At 48.9% G+C, this 20514-nt stretch overlaps 1 protein-coding gene across 1 annotated transcript in view; it reads left to right on the forward strand.

The window, feature by feature from the left end:
- Adamts2 (ADAM metallopeptidase with thrombospondin type 1 motif 2) overlaps window positions 1-20514 on the forward strand; it is a 197592-nt gene that overhangs the window by 41439 nt on the left and 135639 nt on the right. The gene's annotated exons all lie outside the window — the stretch shown is intronic.

Raw genomic sequence — 20514 nt, forward strand, 5'->3', positions numbered from 1 at the left:
GCTGGACTCGGTGCCCTGCATGCTCAGTCCACATGCACAGCTGGACTCAGTGCCCGCATGCTCAGTCCACATGCATAGCTGGACTCAGTGCCCGCATGCTCAGTCCACATGCATGGCTGGACTCAGTGCCTGCATGCATACTGCATAGTTGGACTCAGTGCCCACATGCTCAGTCCACATGCATGGCTGGACTCGGTGCCCTTTCATCACTCAATAGCTCCACGAAACGGTCATTTCCCACCTAATTTATCCCCAAATATTATTATTTCAACTTATAATAACACTTCAGAATTCGGGGTGAAATATCTTCTTTTTTAAAAAAAATATTTTGTGATTGCGTTTCATGTGTATGGGTGTTTTGCCTGCATGTATGTCTGTGCACTGTGTGTGTGTCTGGCGCCCCTGGAGGCCAGAAGAGGGCACTGGATACTCTGGAACTGGAGTTACAGAAGGTTGTGAGCCTCCATGTGGGTGCTGGGGATTGAACCTGGTCCTCTGTAAGAGCAGCCAGTGCTCTTAACCACTGAGCCATCTCTCCAGTCCCATTTCACTTCCTTTTTTCTCTTCTTCTTTGTTTTTTTTTTTTTTTTTTGTATTAAGTCTTGGAAATCCTATCATGTGTTTTACACACGGAGCATCTTTCAATTTAGACCAATCACATGTCAACTCTCAATAACCTCCCCTGACTGGTCGCTACTACACTGGACAACACAGCTCCCGAGCATCTGACACTTCTGACATTACAGTTTCAAAGCTCTAATAATAAACACAGGTTAGCCTAGTCAAGAACAGACAGCCAGAAAACAATACAATGTATCTGTGGTGCTGCTTAATATGAGGTTTCCTTTACAACTAACTGGAAACAGCTTGCGGTGTAATCTATAAAGAAAGCATGCCTGCACGTGCTCACACACAGTTGCAAACCACATCGTGACATTTTAATCATTGCCAGATCACATATACGATGATGGTCCCATAAAATTCTGTCGCCTAGTGATGCTCTGGCTGTCTGGGATGCACAATGGCACACTTGCCTAAGGATGCATTTATCAGACTGGGTCTCATGGAGTGACGCATGACTGCTCTGTGACACTTTAGATATTAAACACAGACCGGGAAACAACAGAGCAAAAGAATGGTGAGCTGGCACCATGATGGTTAAGCTAATTAGTTTGATTCTTTTTACAATCTTTGTATATTTTAATATATCACACCATTTTTCACAAACACACATGAACACACACACACATAACTATGTATACATATGAATTATTCAGGTCCCAGTTGGGTCTAATTTTTTTCTTCAGCCCATGAGATTCAAGGGTGGTGGGTAGTTAATATTGGCTGTCTCTTTGTTGGGATTTAGAACCCCCTCTGAGGGTGTTTCTACAGAGCTGTAACTGAAGTGGGGAGACTCACTCTGAGTATGGGTGTCACTGTCCCATGGGCTGGAGTCCCAGACTGACTAGGAAGGGGAAAGTGAGCTGCTGACCATAGACACACTGAGACCGGCTGCCTCATGCTCCTGCCGCCATGCCTTCCCCACTGTGATGGAGGGTACCCTCTCACTGTGAGCCAAAGCTGAAGCCTCTCCTCCTTGAGTTGCTTTTATTCGCTATTTTGTCACAGCCATAGAGGATAACGTGGGCTGGGGAGATGGCTCAGCACATAAAGGCCCCTGTTGTGGGTTGACAGCCTGAATTGGGTTCCTGGGACCCTTTGGGAGGAAGGAGAGAGATGATTCCTGCAGATTGTCCTATGATGCTGCATGTGCACTGTGGCACATATGTTCATGTGCACACACATGAGGATGAAGGCATGTAATAAACAAGACAGCAAGAGCAATATAGCAGACAAAACCACTGGGGCTCTGAGCAGTACCCTTTGCTTTCTTCTTTCCTTCTGGAAGGAAGGGGCGGGCAAGGCCCCCCAGGACTTCCACTCACATCTAAATGTGATGTTCTTGCAGCAGCTCGGTTTGACCTGCTCGGCCAGGGTGATGGGCTTGAGTCTAAGCCCAGCAGGGAGGCTTGGCCAGAGGCAGCTGCTGTCTGTAACCTGGGGAGGCTTGTGTTCATGGCTGGCACTCAGCCCATGGGGAACACACTCCTGCCTGTGGCCTGTGGGGCCCATCCAACATCTCACGTCCTTCTTCTGGCTCCATACAGACGAAGGGTTTTCTCCAGGGCCAGAGCAATAACACTTTATCTGTCTGCTGGCTTGCATCTCCCAGACTGTTTCCGAATTAAGTTTTATGTATGAGGGTGCTTAAATAATATCATTGTGTCGGTTTGGATCTCAGCTCTAAAGTGCATATTTGAACGTGAACATCATTCTCCCAGAACAGGCTCCTTTGTAAAGGGGTTCATCCTAAGTTGGAGAAGTTCAAAAGCTTATGCTAAAAGCTCTGAACTCAATGCTGGGGACACAGAAGTGCAAGGGGTCTGTCCTATCCTCAGCAGGTCATAGGTAAGAGGGCAAGGAAGGAAGATGAATGAAGAAAAGGGTGGCCAAAGCTCATCAGCAGGTTCCTGGAAAGGATCCTGTGGTCCTTTAAATCCCTCGCCTCCACAATTAAACATGGTTCCCCCCCAGCATACAAAATACTCATTTGTATAAGAAAAATCACTCCAGGAATGCAGAATGAGAAAAAAAGAGAGAATGAATTCTACAATTCTGGAAGAGCCACTGTGGGAGACAACGGCCTCCTGACAAGGATGTTCAGGTCCCTGGGCCCTTTGACTTTGCGCTGGAGAATGCAGACAACCAATGAAGAGGCAGTGGTTCATGGCCTGACTTTAAGAGAGGAGTTACCCGGGATTGTCCAGGTGACCGTGGTGAACATGGAAAGGTCTTAGAAGTGAAGGTGTGAGCGAAAGATGTCAGCTTTGAAGATGGAGGAGGGGGCTACAAGCCAGGTAATGCAAGGAAGAGGTCGCTGGAAACTGCCGAAGAAAAGGAAGCAAATACTCCTTAGAGCTTCTAGAAGAATCACAGCCCACTCTCACCCTCTCTCGAGCTTTATCGTAGTCTAAGGAGACTCGTTTTGGAGTTTTGAGCTCTCGAACAACTTGGGTTGCTCTAAGCCAGCAAGTTTATGGCTGTTACAGCAGCAGCGGAAACTCTAAAGCTGCCACTGGCATGTTGGTGGCCATTTTCCACCTTGTGGCGTATATAACTAAAATTTATTATTAGTATTGTGTGGGAGGTGATACACACGTGGAGGTCAGAGGACAGATTTGTGGAGTCAGTTTTCTATTTCCACCTTGACATGGTCCCGGGGATCAGACTCAGGTCACAAAGCTCGCGTCAGTGAGTGGCAAATGCCTTTAGCCACTGAGCCATCTTTCTTGCCCAATGACACATAGTTATTTTATAAATGATATACCAATATTCATGCCATTTCTATTAGCTTACTTTCTTTTGGTATGTTTTTGATCTCTTTCTGTGTTCTGGGCCTGAATGTTCCATTGTTTTTGTTCTGTTCTACAATCATGAAGCACTGAGGCTATGAGTTTGCTTCTGGGGACAGCTTTGCTCTCACCTGACATCCTGCTATGTTAGATTCTCGATACCAGCATGTTAAAAACCACTTGTATTTTCGATTTTGTTAATCTGAGATCTGTTTATAGGATAGTTAAAAAAGCACCCATGTGTTGGAGTTTTATTGTGTTAACCTGTCATGCTGATTTCCCGTGAGTCCTCAGTATCTCTGCAAGCTGAGGTCAGAACTTGTTAGCCTTTGCAATCAAATTTCATCATTGCAGTGACCCGTGTCCTTTCCCTAGCTAGCACGGATTTTCTGCAAGAATCTGTTTCCCCCAGCACTTTGCTTTTCCCATCAGACATTTCTGGGTACACTGAGAGCCCATCTTAGTTCTGCATCTTTTCTCAGCCCCTCGGGGTAATCAACATCTTCCAGTCAGCATCCGGGACTTGGAGGCTGTCTTGGCCCATCTGAACAGTTGTAATATCATACCACACATGCTGTGGCCTATGTACAGCCGGGGCTCCTCTCTCACAGATTTGAAGGCTGGAGGTCCCAGATCAACATATTGCTGGTTCAGCCACCCACTGGTCCATAGTGACATGTTCTCACTTTGTTCTCACAGAGTAGGTGGGACACACAAGCTCCCTTGGGTCTCTCTACACGAACGCTGGTGGTCTCTCAGGACTTCACCATCTCCCAAAGGCCCACGTTTCTCATACGTTAACTTGGGCACTAGGGTTTCGTGTATGAACTTTGGAGGGGAGACCTACGTTCAGATCCATAGCAACAGGACCTCAGTGTCGCCTTCCACAGCTGCCAGGCTCTGGTAAGAAAGGAAGAGTTAGTCTCCATGGAGACTTGGCAGGGATGTCCTGGTCCAGACCAGACATCCTGAATTATGATCACAGAGGCCACCTGGGTGCTCTGAGACTTGGAGAATTCTGAAATTGCTTCATCTGCTGGTGTTTGCTCAGCTTCTGTAAATGTTAAGTGGGCTTTTGAAGGGAACATGTAGTCTGTGTGATCGGGTCAGTGGAGTATGAGGAAACTGCTTGCTTCTGATACCATGGAAACTGAGGAGACTTCAGAGAGATGCCAGAAGAGGGGGGTAGGAAGGCTTCCCAGTAGCCTTTGGGAAGAGGGGCAGAAGATGTGGATGTTGAACGTGGGGAGGGACAGCAGCGGGGAAGGGCATGCGAAGGGAAGGGGGCTTTGCCAGCTCCTGGAAGGAGACACAGGCTCCTATTACATAAGACTGGAAGATGAGGCATGTAGTTGGATGGAGAGAAAGGGCTATGGTAGGAGGTAGCCAAAGGCTCAGCAGGCGGAGGGTGTTCATCTTTCCTGTTTATGGAACCGAGCGAGCCCGAGGAAGGGCAATGGCTGGCTGGGTGTGTTCTAAGCTCTCATCTCTGATTCTACTTTTTAAAAAATGACTTGAATAGAAAATTATTTACCTCACTCACCCTCCTCTGCGCTCCTGCCCAGAAGCTCATACAGTGACAGCTTGGTCCCCAGCTGGTGACACTATTTTAGAAGGTGCCTCCTAGCTGGAGAAAGTAGGTCACTAGGGTAGACCTTTGAAGGTTACGCCTGTTGCCTGGCCCTTTCTTCTCTACTATGTTTGTTTCTTGGGTGTCATGAGTTGGGCAGCTGTGGTGCTCTGTCCTCTTCTCTGCAGTGATGCTGTGTTTCATCTTAGGCCCAAAGATGTAGGAAGCTAGCCACGAACGAAAACTCCTGAAACCGTGAGCCCAAACGAATCTTTATCTCCTTTAAATCATATTTATCAAACTGGCCATTGCAGTGCACACCTATAATACCAACACTCAGGAGGTGGAGGCGAGAGGGTCAGAAGTTCAACATTATCCTCAGCTATGGTTCGAGACCCGCTAAGCTACATGAAACCCTGTCTCTAAATAAGCGATAAACTTTAAAATAGTTCCACTCCTGTATTTGCCACAGCAATGAGAAGTCTGGCCACCACTGGGTCGCACACATTCTGTCAGCAGAATATTACCAACATCAGGGAAAAAGACCACCCTGGGAGGTAAGTTCCTGCACCCTTCCCAGGTTGGATCTCTCAGGCTACTGGCATGTTCTCAACCATGATGGTGGTCAGTTATGTCCCTGTGTGTCCTGGGCTATGCTCTGATGCCTTAGACACATCCTCGTCCATGGTAACAAGCAGTCCCTGCCCCAGGCTGTGTTCTGGCAGCCACTGACTCTTTGTTACCACTAACAGCAGAAAGATGGGGGTCTGAGCTTGTCCTGGGCTGTGCTTTCTCAGGACATTGGTACATCCTTCTCCATGGTAACGGAAAGCTAATGTCTGTGTGTGCCCTGAACCTGGGTCTGTTAGCCTTTGGCACCTTCTTGTCTGTGGTAACGGAAACCAGTGTCTGTCTGTGTTCTGGGCTGTGATCTGGTGCCAGTGGCCTCTTCTTATCCGTGGTACTAGAAGGTGGGGCTCCCTGCTTGCCCTGGGCTGTGATTTATCATCCATGGTTACTTTGTCGTCTGTGGTGACAGGTAGGCGATGTCCCGTGTATGCTCTGGGCATCAGCCACTGGCACATTCCAGCCCGTGGTGAGGGCAGACTGTATTGTGCATTTGTCTAAGCCTAGAGCCCCATGTCCCTGAAGGTTAAGGGGAGACATGCGCCACATCGAGATGCCCGTTTTTGCTTCAGGTCTTACGCTGAGCTGTAAACAAAGCCCTCTTGAAATAAGAACCCTGATGTGCGAGCCGGAGTATTCATCTGACTTCCTTAGAGGACCAAGCAGCGTGCCAGCCTCTCTGGTGAAGATTAGCACTTTGTAAGCAGGTGTGAGCCTGTCGGGACAAAGCAACACAATAACGTGTCCCTTCTCTGGCGAGAGCAGAGGGAAGTGGGACCAGACTGTCTCCCCAAGAACAGGAGGAGAGGCTCTGGGCTAGCACTTACAGGGTGTGCTGGGAGTGAGAAGCTGTGGGTGTCGCCGAGATGACGTCATGGGACTGCAGGATGGACAGCTCTCATCACCTCAGGGAAGGTGTCACAGGCCCACGGGACACAGTGGGTATAAGTTGATGGACTGGACTCACAATCTCTAGAAACATAGGAAGGCTTTTTTTATTGGTTTTTAAAATGTATGTGTACTCATCTATATGTGTGTGCACATGTGTATGGGGGCCAGGGGTCAATCTCTGTAGTGTTGCTTAGGAACTATCCACCTCATTTTTTTTTTTTTTTTTTTGAGACAGAATCATTGACTGAACCGAGAGCTCACAAATTCACTCAGGCAGCTGCTCAGAGAGTCCCAGGGATTTGCCTGTCTCCACCTCCCCAGCTCTGGGATTGGAAACCACCATCGACACACGTGTGTGTGTGTGTGCGCATGCGCGTGTGCACATGCGTGCTGCAGGGATTCTTCCTGTACAGACACTCTGATTACAGGATGCACAGCACGATTCACAAAGCCACCTGGGCTACAGCAACGTGGATCAATAGAGATTAAGAGGGCTAGAGGAGGAGAGACGCTGACACTCCTGTCTATTGCCCAGTCATTGCTCGGGAAGGTCCTTGTTAGTGTGCAGGTCCAGGAGCTGTCTCATCTCGTCCGGCAGTGATGAGTGTGCAGTTCCTGGCTCATTTCCCATTCATATCTACCGGAGCTGGAGTGGTGGGTGGGGAATAACAACACTGTTAATCCCTTGCTGGGCATAACTCTTTGGAACCTGTTTAATATGGGGGTGCAGCAGACGGGGTTTGCCTCTGCAGCCCCTAACTTTGTAGACGTGGTGCTGGGTGCAGCCTTGCTTCCGCTTTGTACATCCATTGACCCCTCCCTGAGAACACTGGCGTCCGTGACTTTCTTAACGATTATTCCTGAACTTGGGTAGTGAGAGTTTGACCAGTGCATATTATACCCAAAGGACCCAGGAGTGAGTGAGCTATCTTTCATTTTCTAGTTATAGTCATAAGGGGCAAGTGATGCATCTTCCTGCTGCCTCTTTCTGGCAATCCTTAGGATGCTACCACTGTCCTCCTAGAATGCATCTCTATCTGGTGCTGAGCACACCCTTGCAATCTACACACCAGCAGCAGCAGCAGCATGAGCAAGAAGAGAGACCCCGCCCCATTGTGTGAGGCAAGCTAATTCACAGCCTGAGGTGTGGTACCCAGCATCCCTTGGGACCAAAGAGGACACAGGGAGAGGGTGGTGGCAATGCATTAGCTCTGAAAGCTTTTTTTTGTTGTTGTTGTTTTTTCGAGACAAGGTTTCTCTGTAGCTTTGGTGCCTGTCCTGGAACTAGCTCTTGTAGACCAGGCTGGCCTCGAACTCACAGAGATCCGCCTGCCTCTGTCTCCCGAGTGCTGGGATTAAATGTGTGCACCACCACCGCCAGGTTCTGAAAGCTTTCTAAGCAGATAGATCCAGTCAGTTTGGGGAAGACTACCTTAAACTTGCATGGAGCACTGCCCTGGAGCCAAGGGCAGGGGACACACAAAGGAGGGGTGCTAACACTCTCAGGTCTACATGTCTTAGCCGGGAGACGGTACTGAAACTGGAACACACGTGGAGGGGAACTGGTGCGCTCATGCCCAGTGCTCAGGCACAGGCTCTCTTCAAGGCTGGGCCAACTGTATCACAACATCCTGATCTCATTCTGTGTCCATCGCAGGTAGGAGCCACTAAACAGCGCTTCCTGGTGACCCGGTCCCACCTGTGTCCCTGAAAGAAGGGCCCGCTGGCCACCAGGGGCAGCTTGCTTATAATGCTGCTTGCTCTGGATATGGGGACAAGTTCACAGTCACAGGCTCTCTGAGATCGGGGGTGGAGAGTGGGGGTGCCCAGTGGGGTCCACAGGCCAGCATTGTGTTACTTTTCCTGGGGAACACAAACAGAGGTCTGCTCAAGCTGGAGAGTGTGCTGATGACAGACCAAAGTCCCAGCCCTACCCAAGTCTAGCTTGGCTAAGTGGTTAGTTATACAGGAGCATGGGTGAGAGGGTCCTTCCAGAACATAGGTGACCCCAAGCATCTGTATCACCACAAAAGTCCCACGCTATCACTAACGATGACTTCCGGGAGCTATATCATGGAGTCCAGCCTTTTTTAGTCTTCTCCTTTCTGTGAATTCTATCTTCCCAAGACCTCATACACCCGGGAGGCTAGAAGGAATGGTGGGTGGACTTCCAGGGTGAGTGTTTGGTGATCCCACCCCTTCTTATAGGAAATAGTAATAGTTATACCTATGATTACTAATAAGACTATTCATAATTGGCTATTAATATTATCATGAATTATTTTTGTAGCCATCACTGTGTTGGTCTGCTTATCTGGTTGCCATGGCTATGGAGCCAAAGTTGCTTCTGCTTCTTGATGGCTATGATATGGTCACAGCCATTTTATGCAGCAAGGAAAAAGCTGTACAATATCAGGGTAGAAGGTCAGAGGAGAGAAGGGATGGCCTTCTGTCCAGGTGAGGACCCTCTGTCCAAGATCACTGCTTCAGCTATATTGTTGCTGGTGTGTGTGTGTGTGTGTGTGTGTGTGTGTGTGTGTGTGTGTGTGTGATATCCACCTTGTTTGAGGCAGTTTCTCACTGGTCTGGAGCTCACCAAGTAGGCTGGGCTGGTTGGCCAGCCAGTCCCAGGGATTCATCTGTCCTCATCTCCCCCACACTGTGATTACAAGTGTGCACTTTCAAGCCTGATGTTTTCTCATGTGTTCCAGGGATTGGATTCAGGTGCTTGTGGGACAAGCACTTTATGACTGAAGTGTCTTCCTGGGGCCCTGGACACTTGAAGAGTATTTTCAGCTCTTTTGTAGAATTGTAGAAATCAGCATGGGTGCCACTCTGTACCTTGGGTGTCTGTGTGAGTGGTGGTGGTAGGGCTGTGGCAGCCAAGGGCACTGGTACAACCTTTCATATCCGGGGACTTGCCTTTGTCTTCTAGTGTCCTCTGTGAGGGGCAAGATCCCATGCCACACCTAAGCCAAAGGGCAGCCTCCCTGGACCTTCAGCATTGTCCAGTGCTGTGGGGTGTACTGGAGGTTGCCATATTCTGGATGCAATCCTGTCGGTCATTGCCAAGACCATATTCAGGGTCTCCAACTAGGCCCTGATGACCCAAAGAGAGTTTCTGAGCCATGTGGGGTGCTGTCCTTTCTCTAGGACAAAGAAACATCCCAGTGTCACCAGTGGGGACTCTCTAACTCTTGGAGATCCTGCTTCCTCGCATTCTTCTCAGATCACCACATGCCAGACGAGGACACACGATGGACAGCTTCTAAAGGCCCACAGAGCAGCCTGGCTCCAGCCCAGACAGCCTGGCCTGGACAACCCCATCTCTCCCATAAATAAACCAGACACGTTCTTCCGTCAGATGGCGTGGCCTGGTTTTTGTTTTGGGAAATCTGGACAAGAAGAGGCAGCAGACAGCCTTGGGTCCTGGCAGGGTTGCCCAGCCCGGGAGTGGCAGCTGGGCAGGCGGGCAGAGGACGGTCGGCGGTCAGCCTGCCCCGGATACTATGGAGGGCCCTGGAGACCAGAGCAGGAAGGGTGGATCAGAAGGGAAGGAACCAAAGATGGGCAGGTCACCAGGCTCTTGTGTATGTGTGTGTAATGTGTGTGTGTGTGTGACCACAAACACCCCCACACACACACACGGGGGGGGGGGAGAGAGAGAGAGAGAGAGAGAGAGAGAGAGAGAGAGAGAGAGAGAGAGGCCAAGAGAGGGATTCAAGGCTCAGAGACCCAGGCAAGTGACAGTCTATAGCGGCAAGTGGAAGTCAAGGTCCTTTGAGAAAATACCCAGACTTGGGTACCCTAGCATGCTGAATACAGAAGATGCATCCCATCTGAATCTCAGCAATACCTTGGGAAGAGGAATGACTGATCCCACACTCCACAGTGGAATGGCAGACTAATGGCGGACTTTCTCCCATATGTATTTCCTCTGTGTGGTCTGTGTGTCCGCTCTCTCCTCTGAGGGACACATCCCTCGGACAGCATGTTTTCTCTTCCCTGCTGTGGACACAGACCAGGCATCCTGGGCCCACTGAGACCTGTACCACTCACTCCTCCACATGAAGGGAATTCTAGGTTGGGGGTGGGGCTGTAAGCTCCCTACCCATCAGCCAGCCTTTGTCCACCAACAAGGCCCTTGGTGTGCACATGTCCTTTCCAACCACTAGACCCTGCTGGAGGAGCCTACATGGGAAGCAGTAGGAACTGGCCTCCTGCCTCTCTTTCGAGCACTGAACACTTTCTCTGATTCCGCCATTTAGAGATAGGACCCCATGCAGACAGCATGAGCTGCATCTCTGAAGGTAGAAGCTGATGGCTTCCGGTAGCTGTGTGGACTCTGCCTTGGGACCACTCAGAAAATGCTGAAGCGTTTGAACAAGTAGGGATTCTCTTAGGAGCTCTAGACACCTCTGGGACGAAGCCATGTTCCTCACAGTGGAAGAAGCATGGGTTCTGGAACAGGGTTCTGGTGCATACTCTTAGAAAGTGGAGCTGGGCTGGCCCTGGCTCCTGCTCACTACCCCTTGGCCACATGGCATCTAGGCCTTTATCTACTGTTCTGTGTTCTATAGATGAGAATGCTCCATTCTGGAGGGATCGCCTGTGACCATCTCTGGGTATGCTCAGATCTTACTAGAGTTGTCGCTCTCTTGTATGTTTGATATTTGATGCACAGGGAAGTGTCTTGACCGTCACGTGTCTAGGACCCCTTCTTGCTGCCTAAGCTTAGCTTTGTGCTGGTGCTACCTACAGCAACCAGTGTGGTTTCTCTCTGTGTGTGTATTCTATGTGCTGTGTGTGAATTCTGTGTGTTTGTGACTTCTGTATAGTGTGCATGGCTTCTGTGTGGTGTGTATGAATTCTGTGTGCGTATTCTGCATGTTGTATGGGAATATGTGTGGTGTGTATAGATTCTGTGTATGTGTGTGGCTTCTGGGTGGTATGCGTATAGTTTGTGTGGTGTATGTGACATCTATGTGCATCGTGTGACTTCTGTGTGGTGTGTGTATAGTCTGTGTGTTGTATGTGGATTCTGTGTGGTGTGTGTGGATTCTGTACAAAGTGACTGTGTGTGCTGAATCTTGCCTCTTCTCCAAGTCCCTGTCCCCACCACCCTGACTTTAGATTGTGACCTCACTTGGAAGGAGGATCTTTAAAGAGCTGATTAAAATGTGAGACCACTAATCAATGAGACCAGTGTCCCAATAAAGAGAGACTGGACCTAGATACACACAAGGGAAGATCATGCCGTGTACAGGCTGAGTAGAGAGGACTCAGAAAGACTCAACACGCTACTCTCATGTATGGCCTTAGACTTCGGCTTTTGGAACTTTGAGTCTGTTTGCTCTGCTCTTTGTGGCTTCTTCCTGGGCATTTAATAGAACCACTGTGTGTGAGGTGAGCCTGCTGCAAATGTCAACAGGGTGGTGCTAGGCTTTCCAGGTCCTGTGGTCCTGGATCGCATCCTTGAAGGCTTTATCTGCTAATGCTGAGTCTACTGGAGGAGACGCTGTCCCACATGGTGTGGATAACGATGTCTCTGGGTGTCGGTGACTGGTGATGCTTTGGCCATATTTCCTGGCTGTCTATATGTTGGCATGGGGCACTTAGTACTCTGTAAAGCTTCCCCAATCCTCTAGATAATGTACATGGAGGGAATATGTTGGCACACCTAGACAAGAAGGAGCTCATGCCAGCCCAGCCCAGCCCACTGACCAGACTGTGCAGTGTAGGCCTCCAGGAAGGCTGGTGATGGCTACACAGAGATTTTGGATTGAATCAGCATGAGCTGCCCCAGCTAGGTGCCAGCCCAGAGTAGGGCCTGTAGAATACAGCATTCAGATGCTGTCCTGTGCATGTTTCTGCACCCTGCATCACAAAGCTGCGGTCTGCTGTGGCCCAGCTTGTAAGATGTGGTAGTTCAGAAAGAAATTTGCGTTTGTTGAGAGGGTGGCAAATGTTCCTGCAGCAAGATTCATTTTTCTTCTTTAGTGGCAGCCGCTCCGTTATTTATGTGAATGCTAATTTGTGACTGGGGACATTCCCCGACGTGGTCCTCATGCTGATGGAGACCTGGGAAATGTAAGCAAGAACATCTGGCAGGGACAAGTGTCAGATCCTGTGATGGATGAGCAGGCCTGCCGTGGTCCCAGCGTCTGAGCCTGACCTGCTGATCCCTCTGTCCCGGCTGGGGCTGGCAACCTGGCTGTACTCCCTGGAGGTGTCTATCCCAGGCTCTGAGGCTGTGTGGAGAAGAGGGGCCTGGCTGCAAGGACCTGACTGTGGGACAGTATAGATTCTCATAGGCAAGCCAGGTCCCATGGGACCTACTTTAGTGTTGCTTGATTTAATGGAGAGAGGGGAGGCTAGTCGGTCCCCACCCTGGTCCCTGTAAGTCACCCTTGTTGATGTCTGAATTATCCCATCTTCTATCCTTTCCCATTTCCACCTCCCTACTTCCTTTAAAACATTTTATCTGTTTGATATTTATACTTTTTAAATATCTGTTTGTTTGATATTTATACTGTTTGATACATATATATATATATAATATCATAAAAATTTCAAAAACAGAACACAGGACTTTGGGAGCTGGTTCAGTGAGGGAAGTACTTGTTACACAAGCATGAAGACCTGAGTGTGGGTCCCCAAAACCCACATCAAGCTGGGTGTGCTGGCTCACACATGTAATCTCAGAGCTTCTACAGTGAGGTCGGAGATAGCAGGCCCCCCCAGAAGCTCATGAGCACACACAGCGGCTACAATAAGAGAATCGACAAGGTGGGAGGCAAGGGCTGAGGGCTGAGAGTGCAGCCATGGCACATGTGTGCTCATATTCACATGCACCAATATGCGTGCATGTGTAAGGCATAGCACGCGTAAGCATGTGTGTGTGTGCACGCATACACACAGAGATATTTAAAAATGGAGTACAATAAAATCAAGGAGCTGACCTCAAGCCTTGATGCCCCCCTTTCATCCCGTGTCTCCTAGTAGGTGTCACCTGTAATGGTAATGTTGACGAGAACTAGTTAGTTTGTTAGGGTGCTCTTCTGAGCACCCCACATGTAGCATCTACGCCCACTTTCTCTTCACTGTGTGAATTGACCCTCTTTTCACTCCAGTTCCATGGAGGCTTAGAGAGGCTGCATGGTCAGCCAGGGACGAGGCCAGTACATAGAGTGAGCCGGAGGCCACACAGTTAGCCAGGGACGAGGCTGGTACGTAGAGTGAGCTGGAGGCCATTCTGTCCATTGTTCATCTACACGGATATTACGTGTGGATGTGAGTGAAATTTTACCCTCCACAGATGGGAGCTGCCCTCTCAGACACATTTGTTCCTGGCGTAGCCTCCAGAAAGACCTTTGACTTAGTGTATATTTATAAATTTAGTAAAACTCTTTTGCAACTCATAAGGTCCTTGGCTTTAAAACAATTTCATTATATATTTATCATAATAGAGGTTTTGTTTTCTATCATGTGACCCATGCATTCTGATTAATTAATTAATTAATTAATCTAGTCTGTCTTCTATATTTACTATGTAACCTGGCTTCGGTAATTTGGAAGGTTTGTATTTGTTTACTAGTGTGACTTAAATAGAATTTACTTATTTATTCTTGTTTTCCTTTGAGATGTAGACACATGTAGCCCAGGCTGGTCCTTGAGCTCTCTATGTAGTTGAGGATGACCTTAGACTCGTGAGCCTTCTGCCTCTGTCTCCCTAGTGCTGGGATTACAGGCCTATATCAGCATGCCCATCTTGTTTTTTCCTTCTTTTAAATAGACATATATTTACTGACATTAGTAACTTTCTGGTAGTTGTTAACCCACCCATGGAAGACTGCAGCATCAAGATATTTCTCTACACTTTGTTTTTGTGGAATTTTTATTTTTTTGGTGGTGGGCACATCTCGTTCCCTTTGACTTATTAAATTAGCCAAGTATGAACTGTTTTTATATTACATAGCTTTACTTCCCAGACTTACGGTCTGTAGTCCCAGTTATCCCAGTGAAACAGATATAGGGATCAGTTCCTGTCTCCCAAACCTATGATTTTCCCCTTCAGTGAGAATTGATATTGAGGGTCTAGAGAGATGGCTTTGTCCTGCTCTTCTAGAGGACCAGAATTTGGTTCCCGGTACCCATATCAGGCAGATCACAGGCATCTTTAACTGCAGCTTCAGAGGATCCAGTGCCCTCTTCTTGCTTCTTGGACACCTGTCGTCATGTGCACACCCACCCCCCCCACACACACACAGAGGCATAAACATAGACTCGGGCTCTCTCTCACACACACATGCACATGTGTGCACGCGCACACACCCACACAGAGGAAATCATATCTCGGCTTCTTAAAATATAAGTGAGGAGCAATAGTGAGGGTTGAAAGTGGAGCCCTTAAGAGCAGCAGCAAAAAGAAACAGATGTGTCCCACAGCCCAAGGCTCTGACTTGCACAAGGTCCCACGCTTAGTTGGGAGAGGTAGGATACCCACCTGAAACCCTAAGTTTCCAAACTGGAAACAACCCAAATGTCCACTATGCAGTGGACAGATACATAAAATGTAGCAGATACATATGGTGGAAAAAATAAGGAATCACTGATTGTTCTACAGCGTGAACCAACCTTGAAAACATCATCCACTGTGAGTGAATCTAGCCTCAGACTTGTGCTGCACAGCTTTGTGTATAGGAAATATCCAAAGTGGGAATATTCATGGAGACAGAAAGTAGATTAATGGTTTCCAAGGCAACAAAAGACTGATCAGGAGGAGAATGGGGGTGAATGCGGTGGGATGACCCCAACACACGTGGGCTTCCTTTGGGATGAGGGCGATCTGCTGACACTGGTAACACACTCAACATATTGTTTAAATGCATGAGTTGTGTGGTTTGTGAATTATAGTCCCATAAAGCTGTCTTGTTTTAAACAGTATCGAAACTTACAGTGAAAGTTATTCCCTTTACACTTACGCGCTAAGCTTTCTCCTTGAGACAAAGGGAGGCCCATTTAGTGTGGATGAAAAGTTAACAGCTCTCCGATATTTTCTGTGTGTGTGTGTGTGCTTGTGTGTACATGTGCATACTGGTGCCTGTGCCTGTGTGTGTGTGTGTGTGTGCATACTGGGTGCCTAGGTCTGTGTGTGGGTCTGTGTGTGCACGTGTGGGCGCACATGTGTGTGTGTGTGTGTGTGCACACATGCACAGAGAGGGCAGAGGAAGACATTGGGTGTCCTGCTTCATCACTCTTTGCCCTTACTCTTTTGAGACAGGGTCTCTCACTGCACCAGAGCTAGGCTGGTAGCCACCAAACCCCCTTCCTTCCTTCCTTCCTTCCTTCCTTCCTTCCTTCCTTCCTTCCTTCCTTCCTTCCTTCCTTCCTTCTTCCATCCAGGGACACAGGGATGCACACAGCCACTCCTAGCTTTTTATGTGAGTTCTAGGGATTTGAACTCAAGTCCATACATTAGCATAGCAACACTTTTACCTACCGAGCCACCTCCCTCCCCAGTCATTCCAGTCTTTTTTTTTATAGCAAGTGAAGATCATGATTCAGACTCGAAGTCTTAGCATATAAAGGTATTTGGCTGGAATTTAATAAAGTTGGGTAAGGCACACACCTTGATGGCATTGAATGTCCTCCATTTTGATGTCCTCTATGCCCATCTACACTGGTTCTCCTCTGGGTAGGAGAAGCAGGGATGTCTCTTTAGCTTGCCTCTTCCATGCAGAGAAATTTGAATTAGTGGCTTAATGTCTTCGAGCCCGAGAGGCCTCCATGTATGAGGCATTATGCCTGCCTGTGGGATTTTAGTGGAGTTTGAATTTCTGTCACCATGTCTGGCTCACAGGGGTCCTTCCAATGATACCAAGTGCCCAGCGAATGGAGAGCAGGGCCACTAGTGTTGAGGTACAAAAGAAGGTCAAGTGTAGGGGTGGACAGATGTGTGAGAACCTTCTCAGGGGCAGAGGGGTGGCTGCTGTGGTTCCTTTAGGAGGCCTCATGCACTACGGGATGAACTTAGTCTTTATCTTGCAGGCAGCGAGGAAAGTTGTTTCTGGTTTTCAGTTTGCTGGTGTCCTGCTCACCCCCGCCCCCCAGCCCCAGAGCTGTGCTTGGCCTGTCAGGCTTACAGAGAGATAAGAGGCACCGAGGTCAGAGGTCAATGGCCTGACCCCTCAATTTGCAGAAGAAGAAAGGGTAGACCCATTAAAGGTGTTTGAAGCCAGTCACTTGGCTCTATGTCCGGTTCTCCCTGCCTGCCACTCCCTCCACCTGGCCCTTCAAAGTGTAACCCAGAGTACATCCAATCGAGCACTAGATGAAGCGCTGGGGGCATTTGACTTTTGCAGCATCTTCATCTGAGCCTCAGAAACTGATTGGGCAAGTTTAGATCAAGAGAAAAGTCCCAAAAGATGTGAAGTTAGGTCCAGAGGGAGAACGAGGCCCCACAGGCCAAGTCTTCAGGGCTCTGTGGAGCTCAGACAGTCTGTCCAGGTCACTCCATCCCAGTTAAGGGTGGAAGGCTCAGGTCCAGCCATAGCTCCTCACTTCCTGGGAAGAGAGAGACATGAACAGGAATTGCTCTATGGGAAGAAGGAGAGTGGCTGACACTCGACAAGGACCATACCTGTCTACCCCACATGATCAGAGTAGGCTAGCGAAGTGGCTCAGCCAGTAATGGTCAAGCCTTTTAACCCCTTGAACTCACTCCACAAAGTTGCCCTCTGACTTTGTACGGGTGTATAGTGGCACACACACACACACACACACACACACACACACTCCCCAAACAAACCACAGCAACAAACAAACAACAACAAATACATATTTTGAAATGCTAAGAGAGCTGGGGAAACATGGGCCCCAGTACAAGGATGCTCTCCTCTCCAGAAGGGGCTGCTCCACAAGGCACAAAGCGGGAGCTGATAGAGGTGTGGGGGGGGGAGGAGATAAGTGTCTTCTCAGTGGATTGCGCTTGCCCACCCCTCCCACACTTCCACACAGTGCTGGCCCACCCTGGTCCACCCCTTCTACCCACACCTCTCACCCTTTTAGAAAATGGGAGATCAATATGCAAAACCACTGCCCAAGATGCGGAGCTAGACAGCATCCTCGCTGGTCTCGAGGGAGTGGCTCCAATCAGACGCAGCCTGCTGTGATTTGAACAGGAAGCGTTCCTCAGAAGCTCACACGTTCAACACTTGGTCCTCAGCCAGTGGTGCTATTTTGGAAGGTTCTGGAAACTAAGTGGGGATTCCCTGGGAGTACTCCTTTGGAGGCTATACCTGGTCCTTGGTGTCTTCCTTACTCTTGACTTCCTGTCCGCTCTGGAATGAGGGAGCTCCTCTGATTCACACTCCTGCAACCATGTTGTCCCTAAGCACATAGGGACAAACAGAGTGCACTGACCCTTCTAGACCCATGGTCTTTTCTCTAGCTAAGGTGCTTTCTCAGGTGTTTTGGTCACAGCTATTGCACAGCTCTGTGATCAAGGAAGTCCGGCTCCTTTCCCATAAGGTTCCAAGGCTTGTTCAGCTCTGACTTCAGCCTCTGAGAGGGCCAGCGGTGTCATGGCTGAGCAGGCTTTGTCAAGAGGTGCCCCAGGAGTAGCAGGTCCGATCTATGTTCCCTCTCAGGTCAGCAAGAGACTGGGCTTGTTGGGTGGTGATGGCTGGATGGTCCAACTGGGATGGCTGGATGGATCTCCTGGGAGCTAACAGTTCTATGGACAGCAACCTTGCAGAAGCATTCATGTCAGAGGATTCTGGTGGCAAGCCCAAAGTGTGTGTGTGTGTGTGTGTGTGTGTGTGTGTGTGTGTGTGTGTGTGCAAGGAAAGTTTGGGAATGGCAGGGAGCTGATGTTGACATACTGCCATGTCTTTCATCCAAGTCAGGTTCCCTCTAGGTTTGGATCAGCCTTTCTTTACCATTCTTCTTATCCCCCTTCCCCCGTGTCTGTGGGAGAGTGTGTGAGAGGCAGGTGCAGTGTATCAGTGTGCATAGCTGTGTGCATGCAGGTGAAGGCTAGAGCAGGACCTTCAGTGTCTTCATTTGTCCCTCTCCACATCATTGCTCTGAGACAGGGTTTTGCCTACCTGGGTCAGCAAATGAGCTCTCAGGACCCACCTGTGCCCTCCTCCTCGATCCTGGAATTGCAGGCACATACGGTTGATACTGGCTTTTTTGTGTGATGTGGGGGTTCGAACTCAGGACTTCATGCTTGCAGAGCGAACACTCTTACCTACTCAACAATATCCCAGTCCCTGTTCTCTCCTGATTGTCACCAGCACAACTCGGATAAACACATGACAGTTCTTGAGCTGGAGGTTGCAGAGTTGATGAGTTAAAGCCACAGACCTGGTTGGAATTATGCATGCACAGGAAGTGCCTGCAGCTTCTGGCTCCCATGTGAGGAGGCGCTGAGGGCAAGCAGCCAGCTTTACCAATGAGAGTACGATGCCCACTTGCATTTCGTACGGCACCCCAGCTTTGAACACATCAGAGTGCTAAATGCCTTAAAAATTAAAAGTAGCAGAGGGTAGCTTTGGATTGTAATACATGTTTAACTTTTAATTTCCATTTCCAGTGGCTGTTTCACCATCAGCCAAATAGCAAAGGAGCTGAACATAGAGGAAGAAGAGGTTAATTCTCACTGTATAATTTGCTGAGATTTGAACACTGGCAACTTGACTTGGTGTCCAAAGTATGGCTGGGCTCTGGGCCCTTGCAGAGATACCGAGGCATGGGACTGAGTCCTCTATGGGAGCTTCCGTCTGTCCCACAGTAGAAAGCCTGTTTGGTTTTGACAAACAATCACAGCCTTGCTGAATGAGAGTTGGGGCCAGAATACCAGGCCTTCTGCAAGACACCAGACTGGACGGGTGTGGGGTAGGACACAGGCCACCAGCAGACTCCTGACAGGGTGTTCTCCAGGCTGGACAGGCATGGGGTAGGGACACAGACCACCAGCAGACACTCGACAGGGTACTCTTCAGACTGGTGTGTTTGAGAGATCTTTTTAATATTTATTGAGTTAGGAGAGGGAACTGATTTTTATTAATAAAAATTACATGTAAAAACAGATACACTTGCCACTGGCAGCAGGAAATCAAAGTCCTGGAAAAAACCCAGCAAAAAATTAGCTCATAGTGTGTGCCTTGTTCCCTTGTCAATTTTCCTCTGCTGGGTTCTAGACAGCTGGTTCTGGGATGCATACTAAACTGTTGATCCTCCAGCATTCTGTTAATGAGCACTGCTTTCTTTGGGGTGAGCCCCTTGTGTGGCATTATTCGGGTCAGTGGTCTTGGAGGAAGGCCTGTTGATGACCTCAGGGTGATCAGAGACTAGCCTCAGGCTGGTCACCCGTGAGCTTGGGGATGATCAACCTGGTCATGGCGGCAGCGGACCTTCAGGTCCAGGGATGGTCAGTGAGTTAGTTGCTTGCCTGGTGGTTGTGACATGAGACGTGACACAATCATCTTATGGACAGACAGGGCTCCCCGTGCAGTCCACCATTGCAGAGGCGCCATGGCAGAAGGAGCTTGAGGCTGCTGGTCCCCTTGTGTCCCCAGTGAAGACATGGAGGGTGATGGGTGCACTCAGCTCTTGTTCCTTTTTCCTCAGACCAGGACTCCAGTGTGTGGCATGGTGGCACCCATTTGAGGGGGTCTTCCTGTCTTAGTTAAACCTAATCTAGAAGATCCCTCACAGACCAGCATAAGGATTCATTTCCATGGTGATTCTAAGTCCCATAAAGTTGACAAGACCAATTATCACCATCAACCGCTGGTCTCCAGGTGGTCATCTCTCCTTAGAGATTGTCATTGATCTTGGGTGGTCATCCATTGGTCTTGGGAATGGCAATCTTTTGTTGTCAGGTGGGCTCATGCATTGGTGTGGGAATGGCCATGCACTGGTCTTGGAGATGCTTTCCCACTGTATTCCCACATTGGTCTTAGAGACAGTCATCCACTGACTTAGGAAATGGTCATTCATTGG

This window comes from Alexandromys fortis, unplaced genomic scaffold (assembly GCF_014885135.2).
Source record: "Alexandromys fortis isolate MF-2015 unplaced genomic scaffold, M_Fortis_MF-2015_v1.1 scaffold_99, whole genome shotgun sequence".
Lineage (NCBI taxonomy): Eukaryota > Metazoa > Chordata > Mammalia > Rodentia > Cricetidae > Alexandromys > Alexandromys fortis.